Source organism: Podarcis muralis, chromosome 14 (assembly GCF_964188315.1).
Source record: "Podarcis muralis chromosome 14, rPodMur119.hap1.1, whole genome shotgun sequence".
Taxonomy (NCBI): domain Eukaryota; kingdom Metazoa; phylum Chordata; class Lepidosauria; order Squamata; family Lacertidae; genus Podarcis; species Podarcis muralis.
Window position 1 is genome coordinate 43,337,468 of NC_135668.1, and position 12,287 is coordinate 43,349,754.

A 12,287-nucleotide genomic window follows, 5' to 3' on the forward strand; every position below is an offset into this window, starting at 1 on the left:
ATTTGCATGCAGATCAGAGCACAACTATCAATTGATTGCATGTTTCTGAGGATTTTATGATGCAGTAAAAGTAAAGGTACCCCTGACCATTAGGTCCAGTCGTGGATGACTCTGGGGTTGTGGCGCTCATCTCGCTCTATAGGCTGAGGGAGCTGGCGTTTGTCCGCAGACAGCTTCCGGGTCATGTGGTTAGCATGACTAAGCTGCTTCTGGCAAACCAGAGCAGCGCATGGAAATGCCGTTTACCTTCCTGCCAGAGCGGTACCTATTTATCTACTTGCACTTTGACGTGCTTTCAAACTGCTAGGTTGGCAGGAGCAGGGACAGAACAACGAGAGCTCACCCCGTCGCGGGGATTCGAACCACTGACCTTCTGATCGGCAGGCCCAAAAAGGGTACACAGAAATGTGTGTGCCATCATCATTATCATTATCAAGTTCCTATATTGCTTACATGTCAAATGGCCATGAAGAGTGAAAGCTTATTTCATGGGCTGGCTGGATGCAGAGGAGTGGCAGGAGGTCAGGGAACCCCAAGGGAAGAAGGCTCGGAGCCAAAGGATTGCTGGTGGGACAATGATGGGTTATCAGAGGGAGAAAACTGGGAGGAAGTGACAGGGAGCTGAAGAGGTAACAGGGTTAAGTGAGCAGGAAGAAGCTATGGCAGAGAGCAGTCTAGACCAGGCACCCCCAACCTGCGACCCTCCAGATGTTTTGGCCTACAACTCCCATGATCCCTAGCTAACATGACCAATGGTCAGGGATGATGGGAATTGTAGTCCAAAACATCTGGAGGGCCAAAGGTTGGGGGTGTGTGCCTGGTCTAGACTCAGAGGCAGGAGAGGAGTGGAGACAGAGATGAAGAATCCAGGGAGTCTCCCCCTCCTGCTGTAACCAGTTCCCTTCCCTCTGGTCTCCCAGAACATGCAGAGAAATGAAGAGGGTGGAGTAAAGTGAGACAAGACGAATGAGCCTTAGGCTGCTGGGGAAGGAACTGGAGAAGGACCTTGGAAAGCAGTGGGAAGGCAGGGACCTTCAGTCCTTGCAACTGCCTCATTGGAGCAAGACCCCCTGGGAAAGTTGCTGTGGTCACTAGGCCTCCACTTTTTTGGTTTCTTTGAACAAATCGCTAACTTCAAAGACACCTGGTGTTTTATTGCTGACCTATTCCTGACTCCGGCTCCTGGCATCTTACCTGTTCGACCCCAGTCAGTCAGGGACAACCTAGTGAATGGATGCTAGCCAGCCAGCCAGTCAGATTTGGCTATGTAGCATCATCACTGATGGCAATCATTTGAGAGTGAGAAGTAAGGGGAACACTGATGAATAAGTATGGGCGAATGAAAGGATTGGAAAATGGTTTTGAAAATTGCATCCCTTTCCCAACTTGGCAACACTGTAATTATTATTTTTAAAATAGTTTTGGCTCGGCCCTGGAAATAAATGAAATTAAAACCAGGAGTGCCAAACTCTGTTTTGCACCGTGACCCCGGTCCCAGATTCCTATGTGCCCATGTGCAAAATATAGACATTTGCTGGAGACACGTGCCGCTTCAGATGAATAAGGAGGGGATTTCCTGCCTTGCATTCCGCCCTGGAAATCCTTTGCACCCTTGGCAGTGGGCGCCCTCCCTGAACTCTCCCCAAGACCTTGGAAAGCCCCTACTCTTCCCCCAATCTGCCTGCAACCTCCCACGAAGCTAGGAACAATCAGATACCGATGGACTTTTAAAAAAATAAAAATAAAAAATACATATTATTTTTCAATTCCCGGGATCGAGCACCCAGCGAGCTTTGGCAGAAACCAACGCCAAATTGTGATCCTCAAATTTCCCTTCTGAGCTTTTCTTTCCAAACATTTCCCCCCTCCTTCTCTCCCTATCCTCCCCCACCCCCAGCACCCCACATCTATTGGCAAATGTCAAATCAAATAGGTAGTTGCTAGATGGTGAAATGCCCGGCAGGCGTAGAAACTTATCTACAAGCCAGGTGCGTTGCCCCGACAGATTCCACCTCCTTGTTCTCTGCTGATGATGGCTGCTATTATAAGACAGGGGCTTCAGATCCTGGAAGAAGTATTCCTTCCCTTAGGGGACAAGTGATTCATTCTTTCGATGAGGTCAGTTCTGCTGTAAGCTCTAGGCTGGCAGCAGCATCCAACTCCGTTGTACTCCAAATGGAGATTATTCATCTCACAAATGGGAGACCAAACAGCACTGGAGTGGGGGGAGGAGTGGGGTTTGCAAAGCACAAATAATAAATTCAGCTCGTGGCTGAATTGGGCATCTACCATCGTGGTAGGAGAGATGCTGTGCCAGCCGCATTTTGAAGGTAAAGGGACCAGTCACTGCCGACTCTGGGGTTGTGGCACTCATCTCGCTTTATTGGCCGAGGGAGCCGGCATACAGCTTCCAGGTCATGTGGCCAGCATGACTAAGCCACTTCTGGCGAACCAGAGCAGCGTACGGAAACACCGTTTACCTTCCCGCTGGAGCAGTACCTATTGATCTACTTGCACTTTGACCTGCTTTCGAACTGCTAGGTTGGCAGGAGCAGGGACCGAGCAATGGGAGCTCACCCCGTCGCGGGGATTTGAACTGCTGACCTTCTGATCGGCAAGTCCTAGGCTCTGTGGTTTAACTCACAGCGCCACCCACTTCCTATTTTGAAGGTATATTTGTGTAAATTGCTTTGAGATGATCCATGAAGGAAATCCAATATCATCATGCTGTTTATGGTGAAGACTGCCAATGTGGAATGGTGGATTAGGCCCTGGGAGACCTTGGCTGGATCTAGACCCATTGAAAGAACATTTCAGAAAAACGCGTTGTAACCTTTAGAATGAGAAATCACATTGGCAAAAATGGAACTCCACAGCGCCATCTGGTGTCATGGTATTATATCACATCTAAAATGCCTTTTCTTTACCCATCTAGCTGAGTCCCAGGTTTCAAATCCCTACTCAGCCATGGAGCTCACTGGGTGACCTTTGGGCCAGCCAGTCTCTTAGCCTAAGCTACCAGGATTCCCTGCAGCGATTAAAGCTTTTATGCATGCATGGTAGCCTTCATTTTGTACCTGGCGGTGTAATCATGTGTGTGACATATACATGCACACATGTGTGTGATGCATGTGTTCCAGTCATGCATTCCTTTCCGTGCAACCTATCCAGGGCTGGCCCAACCATTAGGCAGAGTGAAGCAGGGGCCTCAGGCAACAAATGCTGGGGGGATGGCATTGATTAGTGATGAGGTGCTGGGGGACAGAACTGGGTGTAGGACACACTGGTTGCCCTCTGTCTCCTAAGATAGTTCGCTATCCAGGCATGATGGAGGACAGTGTCCTCTCCTCAGGGTTCTGTGCTCAGGATGGAGAATAAATTCAATTTTGTTTGCATTTCTACCCAATTCACATTTCTCAAAAAAAGACACAACCCATCTGTCAGGGAACTGCCATCAGAGACAAGAGGAGAGGTAAGGCTCCCCAATGAGGCAGGGGAGGGAACTAGCAAGGAGAGAGAGAGAGCTTCCGCTGGGGAAGGGAATCAAGGTGACACCAGGAAGAAAGGGGAGGCTGAGAGTACTTCGGAGGGAAGGCTCCGAGACTCTTCCAGTGAGATCAGCGGGGAGAGCACAGGACCTCCGCTTGGCACGCCCACGCTGCGCAGAAAGCTTCCGCGCAGAGAATCTAGGAGGAGACTTGGAGTCAAGGAATTCTTATGTTGGAAGAAGTTTAGGAAACGCCCACTGACGGATTCTGCCAGTGACTGAGACAGTCGCGTTGTAAGGGCTGTCAAACCAGGGAAAGGTTTAGCTATACAACCAGATTGGAGCAGTTTGGAATTTACGCACAAGCAACCCCAATTCCCATTACACCATCCTTTGAAACCTGCATGTCTCCAAATTTTGCACAAATTTAGTTCTCTAGCCAAGCAATGTGTACAAAAATGCATATACTGGGTTGAAGCGTGCATAGAAATGCATATATTGGTGAAATGAGCATACAAAATGCATTATGTAATGGAACATCGCTTTGCCAAAATGTGCATATTAGGCAAACGTTGCATCTAAAGATTTTCACAATGACTTTTTTAAAAAAACATAAGCTGATGTGGAAAAGTGAAGAAATGAACTGATGTCTGGGGAAATGAGCAATGGAGAGAAACTGAAATGGACATATTTTCCCATCCTTAACTTCTGGACATGGACTTGGAGCGGAGGGCCGTCTTGTCCCTTTGCTTCAGGCGTCAAATTGGCTTGGGCCTGCCCTGAGCTTACCAGCCACCCATCCTCAAAACTGACAATGTTCTTGCAAATGGAAGGTTTCTGCAAGTCCCACGTAGATGAGTGGAACCTCCCCGCCGCCTCTCCATCAATAGACAGGCCTGTGAGTTGAGTTAGTCTTTCCTCTTCCGATGTTTTACTTAAGAAGCCACACAGTGAGGGACAAATTGAGTCAGATTCCTCAAAAGGAAAGGGACATATTGGAGGGGAGGGAGTCTTCTTTCAAGGGGGGGGGGGGAAGACTATAAAATGAGGTTACTAGAGGAGAAATGGCATGGAATGGAATCCCTGGCAGCAGGGATTCCATTGCAGAAGAAAGAAAACAACCTTGGGACAGACAACCTTCAGTTATTCCTGGAGTTATCTTGTCCTTTCTCGGGGAGCAAAAGGGGAATTGGAGAGAGATGCTCTCTGCTCAGGCTTCTTTTCTTCAAACGGTTCTGTATGCACAAGGATTCATTGAGCTTCAGTTAGGGAGTAATAACCCTCTCATAATTAAGTAATCCAGTGGTCTGGCTTGGAAAACACAGCCAGAACAGAAGTAAGGAAATCCTGAAGATCAAACCTCTCCCTTCAACAATGTCTCCCTTCATGTTACATTGGCACAAGGAATGATGGCTCATCCATGTGCTGGCCATTAAGAGAGAGAGAGAGAGAGAGAGAGAGAGAGAGAGAGAGAGAGAGAGAGAGAGAGAGAACCTATCAAGTTGGTTTGGCGTAGATGTCTTGAGGTCCTTGTCTGACATCCAACCTTCCCAAAGATTTATAGGGAACAAGAATATGAGAGAGAGAGGCCACCACCAAGAGTCCTTTCATGTCAACTTTCCTCTCAAGTGGTCTTCACCGGTCATTTCCTCAAAAGAGTCCTAGAAGCTTTGCAGTGAGCTGAATTCATTAAAGTAGTCCAAGGACAGGAAAACTGTGACTCTTTTTATGTTGTTGTTAAATTACTACTACGACTACTACTACTATCACTATTATTACTATTATAAGGTAAGGGGAGCGGTTGGCGCTGTGGTCTAAACCACTGAGCCTCTTGGGCTTGCCAATCGGAAGGTTTGCGGTTCGAATCCCCATGATGGGGTGAGCTCTCGTTGCTCTGTCCCAACTCCTGCCAACCTAACAGTTCGAAAGCACACCAGTGCAAGTAGATAAATAGGTACCGCTCCGGCGGGAAGCTAAACGGCGTTTCTGTGCGCTCTGGCTTCCGTCACAGTGTCCCATTGTGCCAGAAGCGGTTTAGTCATGCTGGCTGCATGACCCGGAAAGTTGTCTATGGACAAACGCCAGCTCCCTCGGCCTGAAAGCGAGATGAGCGCCGCAACCCCAAAGTCACCTTTGACTGGACTTAACCATCCAGGGGTCCTTTACCTTTTACCTTACTATTATATTTTTTATTATTACCCACTCTTCACCAGGGTGGGTGACAATGTTAAAACACCATCTTAAAAACAACTTAAAATAACTTACAATCACAAAAATAAGACAGACCCTAAAATATACAAGAAGCCATGGTAAAGAGGCGTGTCATCAGCATTCTTCTGAAACTTTCCAATGAAGGCACCAGACACCCCTCTGTGTGGAGGGAGTCCCACACCTTAGGGGCCACCACAGAGAATGCCCTCTCCCTGGCCACCCTCAAGACTCCCATCTTTCCTCCCAAAGGAGCCATGGGCAACAAGTGCATTAGCAATAATAAAAAAAAAAAATCAAAAATCTGAAAACAAATCCAATACAGATGCACACTTGAGAAAGAGCTCTACTTAAAAGGCTTTTGTTGAAAGAGGACGTGCCCCGAAGACAAAAGAAGTTGCTTGCCTAATATTCTACGGGAGGAAATTCCGAAGGCTTGGTATCACCACATTGAAAGCCTGATTCTATATTGTGCAGCATGGACCTCTTGATTACATGCCCTCACCTGCAGAACACAATGATCAATTAGGTGTATAAGGGGCAAGATGACCTTCTAGTTATCTGTTCCCAAGTTGCATAGGGCTTGCAATGATGGACAGGAACTCCCTGACCAATGGCCATGCTAGCAGGGTCTAAGAGACAACTGAATTCCAATGGGCCACAGGTCCCCCAACCCTGATATAAGGGTTTGTGTATTGATGCAAAGATCTGACAGGAGATACTCAGTGTCTTTAGACTCCGTGATTGTGTGATATGAAATCTGGCGCATGCATTTGGGAGAATGGGGGGGCGGTTGAATTCTGAGACACTGTGCCCGCTTTAGTCTGCAGGTGGGAGAAATGCTCCCCCTTTTTTAATGCTCCCCTTTAACAAACAAACAAACAAACAAACAAACAAACTGTAAGGAAGTAGAAATCTAGCATGTCAGAAGAGGAGTTCTAGACTAGCAGGGCTTGTTTTCTTCCTTGCAGTGAGAAATAGTGTTATGCATGTCTCTCTAGCTGGCATCTGTTAGCAGCTTGGTTTCTGTCTTCTAGGCCAGCTGTAATTTCCAGACACTTGCTAAAGGACTTTATACAAGCTGATACGATGACTGCAATGTCTCCTGAACAGAGATACCCATGCCCTGTTCACATGGAAGGCTGGGTAACTGCAATGAGGTTGCATGAGGCTGCCTTTGGAGACAATTTGGAAACTGCAGCTAGTCCAAAACAGTGCTGCTAGGTTGCTAATGGAAACCGGACAAAGAAATCATATCTTACCTGCACTGAAACAACTCCACTGGCTCCATGTGTTCACCTGGGTCCAATTCAAAGTGCCCTTAAAACCCTATGCAGCTTAGATATTTGTGGGGATGACTTTTCTCACATCAATCCACATATCTACCAAGATGGTCATCTGTGGCCAAATTCCAGCTTCCTCCACCATCTGAAGTGGGGCAGATGGATGATGACTGGAGGGAGAGCCTTTTTTGTGGTGGCTCCTTTCCACTGGAATGGCCTCCCCCCCAGGCATTCTAACATCTGCTAATGGAAGCATTCCTTAACTTGGGCCATATTGATTCCCACCATCTATTTAAATTAGCTGTTTTTGTTTGTTGTTTTAATGTGCTATATTAGTCTGTACGCTTTGCTTCCTTAATGTTATTCACAGCCCACTTTTCTTATCTTATTAGTCTTTTAGCCGCTCTGAAAACCTAAGTCTAGGTCCAAGGTGCTGCAGGACATAAATTATATTAACAAAGAAATACATCAATGACTGGCCCAGCCCTTCAGTGGTTACCAGAGCTTCTATCATGGGAGCAAAGCTCCAAACCCAACAGGAGAAGCAACAGAAGTCTGGACTTACTGGAGCTTGCTGAGATGAGCTGCCAGCCTAGGACAGTTCAGAATGTGCAGGGAGGAACATGTTTCACGGTTGGCTTTATGGCAGCTTCTGGATGAACGCAAGCAGCACATGATGCCGTCATTGCTGGGGATGGGTGTGCACGATAACCAGGACCAGTCGCAACATCTTATTGTGTCAGCTGCACCTTGTTACAAGCCAATAAACCCATTGGCACTGCTGCCCTTAGATTGTGCTGACCTAAGAAAGAGAAGCAAAGAGAAGCTGATCTTCCCATGCCTGAGGCCAGGGGGTGGACTCTTCTGAAAATCTTGACGTCAAGCTCATCCACGTGGATTTCTCCTCTTCTTCATAATTCTCACATTGCTCCTTGATCTCGACAGAGAGTCTAGGGCTTAAAAACAACAACAACAACCATTATGGTAAAAATATGAACAAGTTGTGCATATATTATGCACTATTTTATGCACAGTGTTGCAGCCCACTGAAATGAGTGGCCATGATGAACTTCCGTCTATTACTTTCAATGGGTCTCCTCTGAGCAGAACTTAGCCAGATGCTACTCCTAATATTCTGTGCAAATACACTCCAGGTTTCTAGGAGTAACTAGCACATAAAAGGATGCTAAGAAATGCACACAACTTTTTTAAAAACACACTTCAGTGTGAATGCTTATAAAATGATGCTGCAGAGATTCAGAGCAGTTAGTTTTTACTCCTTCATAAATGTATAATGAACATATTTGTGTGTAGTTAGCAGTGCCAGATTTACGTAGAAGCTAAACAAGCTATATATTAGGGCCCCCCAAGAAATTAAAGGAAAAAACCCTGGATGTACATTTCCAAAATATAAGATAAAAAACAAATAAAATAAAACCTACATACACCAAAAGTGTTTTGTGTTGTGTAGGCTCCTTAATAGCTTAATAATTATTTCACTATTCATATACTACTTCTTTCAGTTCAACAATTTGTTGTTGACAAAGGACAGCTGGACATATAAAGGGCCCCATTACCTTCAGTAGCTTAGGGCCACATCAAACCTAAATCTGGCGCTGGTAAGTTAGTCAAGCTTTACCCAACTCCTCTCCCCAAATCCAGCTAACAATGGATGAACAGGAGGGACCTGTCAGGAGCAAACATGGACCACTGGTACCAAACCGTAAGGGAAAACAGCCATACTAGAAAAGCTAACCAACAAATTAGAGACAAATAAAAGAGGACGCAATGTCTGTAATGTCCAGTTGAGCTGAGGGCAGTCTCAGGTTGGTGAAGCTCTAGCAAGCCAGCCTCCACTGCTTTTTTCTAGAACCAAAAGAGCACCACCCGTCTTTTGAGCACTTCTTCATAGGGCAACCAAACGGGTCGCTGGATGAGATGGATGCATCTCGCGGAACTGGGATGGCTGTGTGTGAAGGTGAATGCGTTTCCTGCCAAGCTGCCTCCCATGCACCCCCAATCAATCTGAAGTTGTGCTAGCCCAGTTTTCTTTCAGGAATGATGCCTCAGGCGAGGTCTGTGTAGCTCAGCAAGAAAGGAATGGGGGAAAGGAAGATTAACAACCTCTGTAGCTTTGGACAGGAGAATCGATTCAGGTCTGGCTCGTGAGGGCTGGTGGCAGGTGTGCTAGCTTTGCAGCTCTGTTTCTGGAGAGATTTCTGCATAGAAGCTGAACTGGCTACCAGCAACATAGGCTGGCCATTAATGCATTACCTCAATCAATCAATCAATCAATCAATCAATCAATCAATACACACACATACACCCGTATAAAATTTTCATATGTCAGGCCCATTAGCTGGCAAGTAAAATGTTTCATTTGATTGGAGGGCAGAGAAATGATATTACACCTCTTGACAATTTGCTTAAATTGGAAAACGTGAGAAGCCCAATATCAGAAGATTGGCTTTGAAGGGTTTGGGATGGGGTCCACATGGTACTAATTAACTAATATGAAGTGGGTTGCAGAAAGCAGGCAATTAAAAATAAATAAATATTTATTTGGTTTCCCAATTAAAATTTTTACAGAGATATATCAAACATAAATAATAGAAACAAGATTGCAAGGAATCTCCTGGACTTCCATCCTCCCCTTTGTGGGTTCTATTATTAATCATTTCCTCCCACATCTTTTATGATAAATCATATCCTTTACCTCTTCCATTATGTCCAGAATTCAACCTTAAACTACTCCAATCCTACTAACGATTTTAACTGTTTAAAATGGTTCTTAAGGTAAGTTATAATCCCTCCCCCCCCCCCCCGGTTCCCTATAAAAATTTTGGTCTTCCTGAAGAAGGCAGACTATTAAATACTGACTCCCATTGAGAAATGGGAGTCCCATCATCATGTAACAAACTGCAAGAAAAATGTAGAACCACATACATTGTTGGGAACAATGTAAAGAATAGGAGAAGACACATGTTAAGCAACTCCATGTTCTTCTGTCTTCATTTTTGGTGACCCATCAATGACCATCCTGCCTGAGCATCTGGACTGAAAGAAAAAGAAGGATTCCAGATCAAAGTCTTGCCACTTAGGCAACCAAGATAGAGGCAGGGAACTGGTGGCCTTCAAGATATTGTTGGGACTCCAATTCCTATCAGCCCCAGCCAACATGGAGAATGGTCCCGGATTATAGGAGACCATCAACATCTGGAGAGTCACAGGTTCCCCACTCCTGACCTAGAACCTGAGCATCTTTCTTTTAAGAAATTAAGAACGCCTTCGGCATGCTATGTTCAGAGTACCATTATATGCTTTGTGTGATATAGTTGCACCCGTCAATCTGGTATGTTGCAAACTAATTAATTCTGAACACCGGTTGCTAGAAATCACAGGAGAGCAGAGTGCTCTTGTGCTCAAATCCTGCTTGGAGATTTCCCACATTCCTCTGGTTAGCCACTGTGAGAACTGGATGCTGGACTCAATGAGCCTTTGGCCTGATCCAGCAAACCCTTCTTATGTTCTTACACGTCCTCCTTGGGAAAAAGAAACAGCAAGGAGAAGAATTAAACAGCTCAAGGCATTGTTTGTCCCTTCCAGACACAACATAACGTTGCGTCTGTGAAATGAGAGACAACAGACAGCCTTCTCTTTGCTCCCTGGTGGTCACTGTTTGCTTTTCCTGATGCTACCGGGAGGCTGGCTGAAGTCTTTGGCATGGCCTTCCATGCTGTGGAGATTCAGAAAGAGCCCAGTTTGTTGCTGACTGGTCTCTTTTGTTACCAATCCCCCATTTTATATTGAGAATGGCCAAGAGAAAGAGAGAGAGAAAGAGATGAGCAAATACACCAGCTCAGCTTTTACCCTGCGCAACCCTTGGCCACGATCAACCCTTTTCAGGACATCCGGAAATGAAAAGGGATGGGGTGTCTGCATTGATGGATGTGGATTGCTGGTTAAATAAAATTCACATACAAACACACACACACAAAATGGGAGGCCTGGTGCCAAGTGTTGGGAAGACTGCGGCGGTGTCTGTGAGGCCCAGACACTCACCTTATTGAAGTCAATGGCAGCTTTGGCAGAGGTGTGAATGGACTGCCATGAATGAGCTATACGGCTCCTGCCTTGCCAAGTTGGCAAAGCAGAGAGGATCAGGGGAGAACAAAAGGAGCTGCCTGGCTGGTTGAGATTCAAAAGCCCCATCTCGTCCAGCAGCAGCCTTGTCTGCAACACCAGCCAGCCACTTGCCTCCAGGCTTGCTGGGGTGGGGCCCTCCTTGACCACAGCACTCAGCTGTTCCCAAGGCAGAAGAAAGCTGCGCGGCTTCGGAAGACGTGTGGCCTCCATTTCTGGCACTTGAGTTCAATATATTGAGAAAAGAGTAGAGAGCAAAGTCGGATAAAGTAGGTAGCGGTTGCAGCAAACACTTGTCGTCTGCTGGAGCCCTTTCTCTCAACCACGCTCTGCCCGCTCACACCAGGGATCGTCTCTGGACTCCCAGCTGAATGGCTTTTGTCGGGAAATGTCTTCAAATTACTGCAATCATTACACCACCCCAGCCGACATGGATGTTATTTCCAGATTGGAAACAACAACAGCAGCAGCAACAACAACAAAAACAACAACAACAACTGTTATGTACTGAAGTTCTCACCCTGGGTATACTGTAGATAGTTTTCACTCAGGTCCGCATATGCAAATAAGGAATTGAAAGTGACGTTCAGTGACTGGATAGTTACAGAAAGTTGTTACTGTTGCGTTCTAGTGGAGCTCTATATAAGCAGGTTGGCTGAACCCTTCAGTTCAGTTCTGTTCTAGCCTGTGAATAAACAAGAGCTGTCTGAAGAATCGCTGTGTCGTATGATATGTTCACCCACAACTTAACAACAACAGCAATGCTTTATTATTTATACCCCACCCATCTGTCTGGGTTTCTGTGGCCACTCTGGGCAGCTCCCAACAGAATTAAAAGCACAATAAAAAAATCAAACATTAAAAGCTTCCCTAAACAGGGCTACCTTCAGATGCCTTCTAAAAGTCAGAGAGTTGTTTATTTCCTTGACATCTGATGGGAGGGCGTTCCACAGGGCGGGTGCCACTACCGAGAAGGCCCTCTGCTTGGTTCCCTGTAACCTCACTTCTCACAGTGATGGAACCGCCAGAAGGCCCTCGGAGCTGGACCTCAGTGTCTGGGCAGAACAACGGGGGAGGAGACGCTCCTTCAGGTATACTGGGCCCAGTCATACACATGCACACATCATCATGCTCACAGGCGAAATTTGGTGTGCACGCCCAACTGC